Source organism: Pan troglodytes, chromosome 2 (genome assembly GCF_028858775.2).
Source record: "Pan troglodytes isolate AG18354 chromosome 2, NHGRI_mPanTro3-v2.0_pri, whole genome shotgun sequence".
In the NCBI taxonomy this organism is placed as follows: domain Eukaryota; kingdom Metazoa; phylum Chordata; class Mammalia; order Primates; family Hominidae; genus Pan; species Pan troglodytes.
This window is the reverse complement of record NC_086015.1, coordinates 142,482,996-142,494,793: the sequence shown is the minus strand read 5'-3', so window position 1 is coordinate 142,494,793 and position 11,798 is coordinate 142,482,996. Positions and strand designations below refer to the sequence as shown.

The window sequence follows — 11,798 nt, the reverse complement described above, 5'->3', positions numbered from 1 at the left end:
TGGCGCAATCTCAGCTCACTGCAACCTCCACCTCCCAGGTTAAGCGATTCTCCTGCCTCAGCCTCCCAAGTAGCTGGGATTACAGGCGCCTGCCACTACACCCAGCTAATTTTTTGTATTTTTACTAGAGATGGGGTTTCACCATGTTGGCCAGGCTGGTCTCGAACTCCTGACCTCGTGACCTGCCCGCCTCGGCCTCCCAAAGTGCTGGGATTACAGGCGTGAGCCACCGCGCCTGGCCAACTCACTTTTTTTATTTAATATTTCATGGGAATATTCCACATCAGTATATAAAGTTCATACCATATTCCTTTTCGGCAGCAGAGGCTATCCAGGAATAAAAGTCATGCAGTCTGATTACTCACAGAAGCTAGTGCTGAGCTATGGCCAGGTCCTATCCATCTGTGGGCTGAGGGAGGAGCCGCTGGCCCAGCTGCCTGTCAGACTGTCCCACATCTCAGGCAAGGCTGTGAGATCACCCCAGGCTTCCCTTAGGGTGATGCTGGCATTGGTGTCCTCCTGCCTGGCCCCACCCCCCATTCCCCAGGCTCCAAGTACCCTCGTGCTGGCTTGAGTCTCTCCAGTCCATTTCCACTGGCCCATGCTGGGGTATCTGAGGCCTAACGTGCTACCCTTTCTGGGAGTGTGGGCATCCTAAGAGGAGGCAGTGTCTTTACTCAAAGGAGCAAGGCCTGAATCAAGGCATAATGGCAGGAGAGGTGCAGAGACAGGGAGGGTGCAGAGGCCTGCTAAACTTCACGTAGTAGTGCAGACGCCCCACAGATCCTGCCTTCATGCTGGTCCAGCCTGTACCCCACCCTGTGTGAAGATGTCTGCTGCCCACTGGGTCAGGCTTAAGCAATCTGTATCAGTACACTCAAAGCCCTCCAATCTGGCCCAGTCTCCTGGCAGGCATCCTGGTCTCGAGGCCCCCGTTATCCTCCACAGGAAGGGGCTTTGATGCAAGGGGCCCTCCAGCACTGGCAGCTGTAGGCTCCAGGCTCACCCCTCATCTTTCTCTCCGTCTAGCTCCAAGATGCCATAGCTGAGCTCCCATACTTCTCTGATACTCAACTGCTCTGCAGGCTCCCGTCTCTCTGTCATTGTCCTTGGTCCCCCCTCCACTTGGAATCCCCTTCCATCAACCTGTTGAAACTCTACCTGCACCCCGTCCTCTCTGGAGAATGGTCTCAATAGCCACCACCACTCTCCCCCTCAGGCTCCCCTGACATCCAAGCTGTCTATGACAATCAGCACCCTCTGCCTGGCAGATCCTATGTCAACCCAGCTACTGTCCACTCCACCAGACTGCAGGTCCTCAGGACAGGGACTGTGTCTTACTCCCACCCCCAAAGCCCAGGCAGGGCCTGGCACAGAGCAGGTTCCCAGTGGTTTCTCGCCCAGGTGGCTGCAGCCCCGGGCCCAACTCCTCCTTCACCAGCAGGAAGCACCTCCTTGGATCACAGGGAAGCCCTTATGCCACAGTTCAAGACTGTGCTGATCACAGTGGGGAAAGTACAGTGTGGCTGTTCACTGTGGATTCTCTCCTTGGCTCCTAAACATTGACGAAGTATCTACTATGTGACAAACATCATGCTGGTTAAATGATCACTCACTTCAAAGAGTTTGCAGTCTAGTCAAGAAGCAGATAGTGTCCTGGTAGAGGAAAGCTCTGTGTGTGTGTGTGTGTGTGTGTGTGTGTGTGTGTGTGTGTGTGTGTGTTGAGGAGGGGGCTCTGAGAGCACAGCATAGAGAGTTGAAAAAGCCTTCTTGGAGGAGGTGAAATTTAACCTGAGTTTTGCTGAATAGAAGTTTTCCAGGAAGAAAAGGTTGGGGGAGGACATTCTAGGCAAGGGAACAACCTGTGCGAAGTCACAGAGACAAGGTGGAACTGCACAGGGAGCCTCCTGTCACAGCACTGCCCACTCTGGCTGTGACAGTCTCCCCTGCCCAGCCCAAGCATGCTGCTCGGGAATACTTGCCGAGTTATGCTGAACTGAGTTCCCTTCTGCTCTGCTGTTGCTGAGGGAAGGTTCCTGAAACGGAGAACGGGATGAGACTTCCCAACACTCTGACTGCTCCAGAGGCATTTTCCACTTCCAAATGTTGTCTCTGTGTGCCTGGGACAGCTCTTCTCAGGGGCACAGCAGGCCACATCTCCTGGCCAGGGTGCCCCCAGCTTGGCTCCATTTGGAGACTCAGGCCATTAGAAAAGAGGGCAGCAATTGAAGGGATGGGTGAAAGCAGCCAAGGCTCAATGTCTCAAGCCCTTCTGTCCATGTTCAGTCCTTCCTCTCACTTGCTGGGTGGCAGTGTCTGCATCATTTCCCCTCTTTCAGCCCTAGCTCCTGAAATTGCAATGAAGTTATTTCTGATTAAAGATCCCTACAGACACGATTGGAACAACAACTTGGTACACTGAGAGACTTGTGCATCTTCTTAGCAGTCTGCATCCCCTGCTTCCCTGGAAGACATTCTGCCCCTCCCTCCATCATCTCCTCAAGGCAGGGCTGGGCAGGCACAAGGCTAACCGGCCACACATCAGGCAGTACTTCCTCTCTTCCCTTCCTTCTTCTCCTCCATGCTGCACAAAGTCTTTGACCTGGTTCTTCTCCCTCTGGGGAGGACCTTTCCAAGCACTCACATGCCCTCCTGGCACTTTCTCATGAGCCAGGTGACCTCTGAGAATTCTGCCATCTCATGCTACTCAGAACTGACCAGTGAACAGAGCAGGGAAACCAGTTAATTGCTTCAGAGGCCAAGGTGGTCAGAGGCCCTGGCAAAGATCTCAGACTACCTGGGTCCAGGCACACATCTGAGAGCTGTCCCAGACCTGCCTGCTGTAGGCATTGCCCTGTGGCACCCACAGCCCCTGGGAAGAACAGGCACATGCACCTCTCCTGCCCTGGTTGCCAGAGATGCTGGCAAGAAACCCATCTGGAGTCGATGCTGCACACTCACAGCCAGCAGCATCTGCCAGTGGCGTGACCTGGCCCATATTTCGCCAGCAGTGAAGAAAAGAGAAAGCATCCCCCATCCTTACCCGCTCTAATTGCCTTCCTTCCGCCTGCAGGGAGGGAAATTGCCTCGTTCTGCCAGAACTTTGCCTCCAGGAGGCTTTCAGGAGAAAGGCTTCTTCCAGAAGAATGGCTTCCTTTGGCATCTGGCAGGGCGTGTGCAGTGCGTATCCTCAGCGTCAGAGGCAGAGTCAGTGCCGGCCATGGCAGGGGGCGGGGAGGTGTAATAAGCGGAGACAGCTGCCGCCTCTGTTGTAAGGCCAGCATTGAGGAGCCGTTGCATAGATAATTGGGGCGATGTCCTGGTACACTGAGGAGATCCACTTCCAGATGGCACTGAGGGACCACTTAGAACAATTAGCCAGGGGAGATGACTCCACCTGCTATTTTTAGAGGGTACCACATCTGGAGGTGGTATCTTTTGGCTGGAAATGTCTGCACCAAAGGCAGAGGGATTTGCATAATCTTCCATGATCGACTCATCAAGATTTCTCCACCCATCAAGATGTTTTTAGCTTTTCAGATGACAAATCATTCTGGTGTTTTGTGCATGGCGCCTGGCCCTAGAGCAGCCTCCAGATTATCTTTTTAATCAGTGCTCAATGCCATACTGGAAGGAGAGGAGAGAGCCATGCAGTCTTGCTTCCTGTGGCCCAGTTTTCCAGCTCTGTCCATAGGAGGTGGTGCTGAGTGGCTGGGAACCAAGTCTCAGGCATGGCTGGGGTGCTTCTCTGGGCTCATGGATCTGTTTGCTGGGAATGCAGCTGAAATGTTGTCCCAGGATCCCCAGGCAGTAAGCTTCAGACAATGAGACCAAGGGGATATGGATTTTGGAGTCAGACAGATGTGAGCTCAAATGCCAGCCATTTGTTGTGGGCTTGGGTGAGCCACTTCACTCTGCTGTGCTTTAGCTCTCCAGCTTAAAACGGGAGGAGACCTACCTTGGAGAAGCAGAACTAAACACGCTGCAGAGGATGGTGTGGATTTTCACACAAGACCTCAGTAGACAAAGCTGTGCCTTTCTTTATTTCCCAGCATAGCTTTGCACTTGAATCTGGGTCCATTCATGGCTGGAAGCCCTTGGGCCACTTTGCAGGAGATCCAGCCTCTTTCTTTCTTTCTCAATCAATTCTTGGTCAACCTAGGTCAATCTAACACTCCTTCCCTTTCTCTTCCTTTTTTTGTCCCCTATGAGATGGAAGTTCCAGGCATTAGAGGCAGAGGCAACTGCCTCTCCCTCCAGTCAGCCCAGATGTCCCTTGCCTGGCCTTTGACCATTGGCCCCTGGCCACACTGTGACTCCCTGCTACCACATCTGCACATTTCCACTTCTCTGCTCACCAAGTCCATGCAGTCACTTGGTGTCCCTCTTGTTCTGTTGGAAGATGTCTCCAGATCTGCCTGCCCTTCTCTCAGTTATATCCTCACCCAGTGGGGCCCAGTAAATTCACAGACACTCCCCTACACTGTTTCAGGAGGTTCTTGATGTCGCTGCCAGACATTTCTTCCCTTTCTTCCTTACTAGCCTGACAACCACCCCCCCACCACACCTCTCTCCAGGAAGTGTTACCTGACCACCAGTTTACTCAAACCAATGGCCTTCCTCTGCAGCACAAGCAACGGACCCAAGCTCCAACACTATGTCGGAGTGCCTGGACCGTCTGATGTGTTTTCTTACACTACCAGCTCACACTGGTAGATCTGGGTCCCCGCTGGGAAGTCCTGAGAGCAGCTACAGTCCTCTCCTGCAGCCTGGCCAGGGCTCAGCCCCCAGCCCAGCCTGCACTATGCCATGCTGTGCTCCCCTGTGGCGGGGCAGGGTTGTTTCTTTGACTTTCCTACTCTCTGGTATTCTCTAAGCTTTATACAGTCAACATAGATCACTCTTTGCTCCTGAATGTTAAAGAATGTCTTTCTGATTTTTCTTAAAGTTAAAGCAGTCTTGGATGAAGAGCTGTCCTTGAGCCCCCTTACCTAGAAGGTAGGATTGAGGTATGATGAAAAGTGTGGGCTTTAGCTCAAATTCTGACTCAGCTCCTTATGTTGACCTTGGATCATTTTTATTTCCCTCTTTAACTTCAGTGTCCTCAACTCTAGGTGACAATAACAACCACACATCCCTCCCAGGACTGTGGGGCCCTCAGCATAGCACTCTGCTTGGAGTAACTGCTCAGAGGAGGGCTGTCACTATTACTGTCATCTTTGTCCCACTGACAGAGCCAAGTTGGGTGGACTCATTCCCAGGAGCATATGGCTTCTCACGCTCACCCCAGTCAAGCCCCTGGGCACTCTTCATCAGCAGGGCCACCCCATGGCAGGGGAGGCACCATTGTGATGAGAGGTAGCCCCCAGTTTCAGGAAATGGAAGATCTCAGGCTCCTGGGAGAAGTCAGATACCCCCACACTGCCACCATGGTTCACCACTGGAGCCACTATGGAGAGGTGGCTCCTTGCCACCCCACATTCCCTTCATCTCCCATGCCTTCTTCCAACTGCCCAATCCTCATCAGCTCCCAACTCCCTTTCACCTCCCCAAATCCCTTCTATCTCTTTTTTTTTTTTTTTTTCCAAAACGGAGTCTCACTCTGTCGCCCAGGCTGGAGGGCAGTGGCGCGATCTCGGCTCACTGCAAGCTCCGCCTTCTAGGTTCATGCCATTCTTCTGCCTCAGCCTCCCGAGTAGCTGGGACTACAGGTGCCCACCACCACACCCAGCTAATTTTTTTGTATTTTTAGTAGAGATGGGGTTTCACAGTGTTAGCCAGGATGGTCTCAATCTCCTGACCTCATGATCTACCCGTCTCAGCCTCCCAAAGTGCTGGGATTACAGGCATGAGCCACTGCGCCCAGCCATATCCCTTCTATCTCTTGCAAAGACAAACCCACTGTCTTAAAGTAGCCCATTTCATGTCCATCCAGAAATACATCTTTCCAATCCAGCCTAGAAAACAGCTGCAAACAAGGGAGAAGGCCACAAGAGAAGCCCTCAAAGGGCATTTTGGGTGTCCATGTAAGGACAGGGCTCAAGAGACCAAGGTGCCACGCAGAAACAGAAGCCTGGGGCTTCTGACATCAGGGCCAGCCCTGGTGCAGGTGTAAGTCCAGGAGTGCCTTCTCCCAGGCTGCCACAGCAGGAGCTTTCTGGGGGCAGATTTTCACATTGGTCAGAGGCAGCTTCCTGGAGCCTTAGGACCAGTGGTCATTGGCCTACAGGGTGGCAAAAGGCAGAGCCAGGCAGGAAGGGGGCAGTGGGAAGTGTACCCCACCCAGGCTGCTACCTATGGTGGGCACACAGCTGAGCCATCTCTGGGAGCCCAGCATCTCCCAAGTCATGGCCTGGCCTAGAATAGGAGGAAAGAAGGGGCTGGATTCTTACCTAAGCCAGCTGGAGCTGTGAAACATGGGAATGAGAAACTCAAAAGTAGACAACACAGAGCGAAGGTTCATTTACTCAGGAGCTGGAATTTTCACACCAGCTCACATGATCTTACATTCACTCTGGGGGTGTGTAAGGTCTTCTGAGCCCTGTAATCAGATGGTAAGTTTGAAGCTCAGAGACATCAGTGATTTGGACAATGTGTAGATGTATGATTTGGGGGAAGTGGCTTAACCTCTCTGGCCTTCAGCATCTCCCGTTAAAGCTCTTTCCTTGCAAGGCTCTTGCAAGGCAAAGAGAGGAAATACACATACAATGGTCAGCACTGTGCCCAGCCCGCAGAAGGTGCTATGTACATGGCCATAATCTTTATCAGTTCCAGGGAAGGTCCAATTTAGCCTGGTAGAGAAGAAAAACGGGGAATGTGGGCCCTCCTATGGGGCAGGGATGGCAGGGCTCACACTCCCCTTTGAGAAAAGAGACTTTGGCTAGGCATCGCTAGGGTTTCCCCTGCCCAAGAAGTCTTTAAAATTTATGCCATATCCCAGCCACTCCAAAAAGTGAATATGATTCTCATTTTATCAATTAGGAAACATATTAAGAGAGGTAAAATAACTTGCTAAATGTCACATAGCTGAGAAGCAATAGAACAGGCTTTAAAATTAGGTCTTCCTAATTTCAAATTTAAGTTCTTCCCAAACACCCCACTGCTCCCAGAGCTCCAAAGCTGAATTCAGAGATAACTTCCAGCCACCTCACTTTAGCCACATTTCTTCAGGAACTCATAGCCATTAACAAAAATATATTGCGAAATATGCCATACTTACAAAAGAATACTTTAATATAAGTATATAATACAAGGAGTAATGAAATTTATATGTACTTAAAAATAATGTGTCTTTGATGCAGTTTCACCAAAATGTATGTGGTTCTGAATTCCTCCTTTTCTTTTTTATGATTTGTTATGCTTCTAACATCCAAGTTTTGGTGTCTTTTAACAATTCTGGGAAAATGTTACCCATTATTTATTTGAATACTGCCTCTTCCCCATTCCCTCTATAAACATCTCCTTCTGGAATTCCAAGGACCTCCACACACTATGCTTCATGTCATAACCTTACTTTCTTCTTGTTCTTATCTTTATCTCTCTGACCTGCATACTGGATAATTTCTTAAGAATTATCAGTTTATTAATTTTCTCTTCAGCTGTGTCTAATCTGTTGTAAATTCATTTGCTGAATTTTTTAATTGTTATATACATTTTCCTAGTAGTTCTAGGTTTTTTACAAATCTGCATTTTTAAAGTGTCCTGTACTGTGTTCATACTTCTAAACATTCATTTCTTAGAACACACAGTTATTTTTCATGTCTGTTTATTTTAATATCTGAAGTTTTTGTAGATCTGATTCTACAGTCTATTGTTTCTGTTGGTTCTCACTCATGGTCCCTTATCTTCTGGTGTGATTTTATGATTCTTGACTGGAACTGAAATCCTCATTGGAACTTTACATCTGTGGGAAATCTTTGAGGCCTCAGCTGAACGTGCCATTTTGCAAAGATAATTTGTTTTTGTTTCTGCCAGTCACTTGTTGGGAAGCACCAACTTGGGACTCTGTTGAATTAAATTTTCTGCTTAAGAATTTCTGACCACATATGAATTTGGATCATGTATCCATGTGAGAATCGACTTTTGGTTAAGTATTCTCAGGAGAATTAACTTTTTTCTACATGGGACCAAATTGTCCTTGCTCTCTTCTATGCAGCAGATTTATTTCTTAGTTACTTTTACATTGAAAGTGTAGCTATTGAGGCCCCGGCATTATGCAGGGGTCTTTTATTAGACAATCCACTTGGGCAGGCCCCAGGGCCCCATTATTTACCTATTTTCTCCCATTCCAGCTCAGCATCAACATGCAGGCTTAAAGTCACCAGGGGATGGTAGATCCTGGAACAAAACCGGCACTGTGCTCCATCATCCTGTGTTTACACTCTCCACGCAGTTTCAGTCTCTGTGACCCTATACTTTCTTGTCAATTCAGTCGTGTATTATAATTTTTAAAATATTTTGTCTGACATATCATTGTTTTCATTTGGAAAGTTGTTCAGGGTATTTAAGGCCCCTTGCTCCAGAAATGGAAGTCCCCGCACAGAGATTTTGGACAAAAATATAAAGTATTTCCTGCCTCAAAGCTAGATGCAAGCAAATTTAGACTGATGGTAAATATTTTTCTAAGATACTTTTTCTAAGATACCACTTTCCCTTTTCTATCCTCCTTCCAGTAATTTTCTCCATCCTTAAATATATTTGTTTCTCACTGTTGCTCTTCCCTTTCCCTCACTAGAAAAAAAAAAATAAACTCATGCTAAAGTGTTAATGACCAAAACCAACTTACCTCTATTCCTTAGTATGCTGTGTATCAGGAAACTTTAAAATTTTTCTTTTCTTTCAAGATTTACATTTTGAAAGGATCCTGGAGTTGATAGTTTGATTGAATGGAGTGACTCTCTGATTTTAAATTCTAGGATGCCCTTTCAGCCAGGGAAGAGCTTTCTCCAAATTGTCCCCAGACCAGACTGCTTAAAGGCCATTCCTTTGGTCCCTAGAGCCCACAATGTGTAAGGATGGTCAAGGAGTTCATTAGCCTCGTTGTTAGCTGCCCAGCCACACCCTCAGAGTTCCAAAAGCATCTCAGCCCCTCACCTGGTGGACCCACCAGGAGCTGTGCACATTAGCACACTAGATCTGGCCAAACCTGCCAGCAGGGTTTAGAAGCCTACACAGCTTATTCTTCTCTGCTGGCTCTTACTAGTACTTCTCATCCTCCCTCCTGCTTCAGGGGAAATAGGGTCACTGATGGATGCAGAAAGAAAAATGGATTCCAGTGTTTTCAAGACAGAGAGCTTAACCCCAGTCTCTGATAAATACTTTAGGCACATTTCTGTGTGAGATCTTGGGAGAGCACACAAGCCCCTCACATAGGCTCTGACCCAGACAGAATCAGTGCCCCCAGATACCCCCTGCCCACCCTTGTAGAGCATTGCCCTCTCTTTCATCCTGGTCACCTACCTATATTAGGCATACTCAGGGGCCTGGACAGCTGCCTCATCTGCTCCTTCCCCTTTGGGGGGTGGTTCAGGGATGTAATCTGGGCAGACTCTCAGTGGCAGCTTGAGAGACCTCAGGTAACATGTGCATAAAAGCTCTCTGAGACCCACTCTCTAGTTTAGGGTCCATTTCTCCCTGTTAGTGGGGTTAGGGGATGCCAGGGGCTAGAAGGAGTACACAGAGGTAATGGGAAGGTGAGGAACAAACACAGGCCTTTCCTGGGCTTGGCCTGTCAGATAACCCTGGCCCACTCATACACGAGTGGATGGTGTTCTAGTTATATAGTGCTGCATAACAAACTACCCAAAACGTAGTGGCTTAAAACAACAATTGTCATTAATTTCATTTATGAATATGCAAAATAAATAGAGCTTGCTGGGGGTAACTCATCTTTGCTCATCAGCTAAGGCAACTCAGTTGGGGTTGGAAGATCCACTTCCAGGATAATTTACATGGCTGGAAAGTTGGTGTCAGCTGCCGGCTGGGAATTCATCTCAGGCTGTTGGCTGGGGGCTTCTTCACAGCATGATGGTTGGGTTCCAAGAGTGAATGTTCCAAGATGTCAAGGCAGAGGCAGCAAGACTTCTCATGACTTAGGCTTGGAAGCCCAAGATACCATTTCTGCTGCATTCTAAGTCACTAATGCCAGCTCATATTCAAGGGACAGAGGACTAGACATCTCTCAGTTGGAACACTTAGAAAGATGTGGCCATCTTTAGTTTACTACACATAAGTCTGGATGAATAGGAATGTTCCTGTTTCATTCAGTGTGTGTGTGTGTGTGTGTGTGTGTTTTGGGGGTGGGCAGTTATTTATCCATTCATTCAACAAGCACTTTAGAGAATCTCCTCAGGGACATCTGAGACAATGTCCCACTCTCAAGAAGCTCCCAATCATGCGGGGGGAAGTGGACACAGATGGGTAAGTGTGTATATTCATTCATCTATTTAATATGTATTGTTTGAGCACCTACTGAATGCTATGCTGGGTGCTGGGGTGCAGGGTGGCCATGCTGGACAGGCCCTGTCTTCGGGGAGCTCACAGTTTGTCAGAGAAGACAAACACCAAACCTGTTATTACAAAAGAGTGTGATGAGGGCTGAGGGAGGAGCTGCATGGGGCTGGGAGGTCTCTAGCAGGCAGGTGTGATAGTCTCTCTGGAAAAGAGGTGTTTAAGTATAAACTTGCAGATGATGTTTGTGCAAATGAAGGGAAGGAAGCAAGTACACTCCCAGTAGAGGCAGCGGCCCATGTGAAGATTCAGAGGCAAGGAAGAGTGAGAAGCATTTGAGGGCTTCACAGACAATTAGTGTAGTATGTACTTAGGTGTGGATATCCATGTGTATGCATGCTGGAAGTATGTGTGGGTCTGTATGTGTATGTGCATGTGAGTGCATATATGTAGTTGTGCATGTGTGTTTTTGTGTGTGGTTAGAGCAATACCAAGAGCTTCCTCTCTGCACCTGGCTTTAGCTTATGGAGTGTCCCTACTCTGCAATCTAGAGGTCTGGGAAATAGTACATCCCGTCACTGCTGCCACACATCCCATGTGCACCCGTGACCCATCCCATTCCACACCTTAGCTTGCACACAGGAATATGTTGATGTGGCCTGTGATTGGCATACAGCACTGAGCACTCAGAAAAGGCGGCAGCTCCAGTTCCAGCCTTAAGGCAACCTGCCTACCTCCTCCTCAGCCTGTCAGGTCTGCCGATGACCCAAGCCCAGGGTGATATAGGAGCAATGGCGCTAGAAGGGATCCTGCCACTTGACCAGTCCCTGACCACCAACGGGCCTCAGAGTTCTCTGTTGTGAGAAAGGGACCTATGGTGTGAGGAAGAGATTCCCTCCTCATGTGAGTCAGGCAATCCCATCTCAAAAACATGCATAAAAGCTCTCTGAGACCCGCTCTCTAGTTTGGCATCAATTTCTCCCTATTAGTGGGTTTTGAGGATGCCACAGCTGGGAGGAGTAGGCACAGGGAGTCGGGAGGCGAGGAACAAAGTCAGGCCTTTCCTGGACTCAGCCTGTTAGATAATCCCGGCCCTGAGAGAAAGCTGTCCCAGCCCCACAGCCCCACCTTGCCTGCTGTTTGCTCCTCGGCTACACACCAGAAAGAACAAAGCAATTTAATTTTTTTAATTAAAAAAATTGTATTGAGGTATAATTTACCTAAAATAAAATGCAGACATGTTATGTATAGTTGGATGAGTTTTGGCAAATTTAAACATCCATGTAATCACCACCTCAGTGGAGATATAGAACATTTCTGGCTCCCTGGAAAGTTTCTCCCATGCTCCT

At 48.6% G+C, this 11,798-nt stretch overlaps 1 long non-coding RNA gene across 1 annotated transcript; it reads right to left on the bottom strand.

The window, feature by feature from the left end:
• Positions 1-2,028: 2,028 nt before the first annotated feature.
• Positions 2,029-3,273, bottom strand: LOC134809602 (uncharacterized). Its single transcript, XR_010155805.1, has 2 exons — positions 3,044-3,273; positions 2,029-2,348 (listed from the first exon to the last, which is right to left on the bottom strand). It is a non-coding gene; the product is annotated as an uncharacterized LOC134809602 (long non-coding RNA).
• Between the last annotated feature and the right edge of the window lie 8,525 nt (positions 3,274-11,798).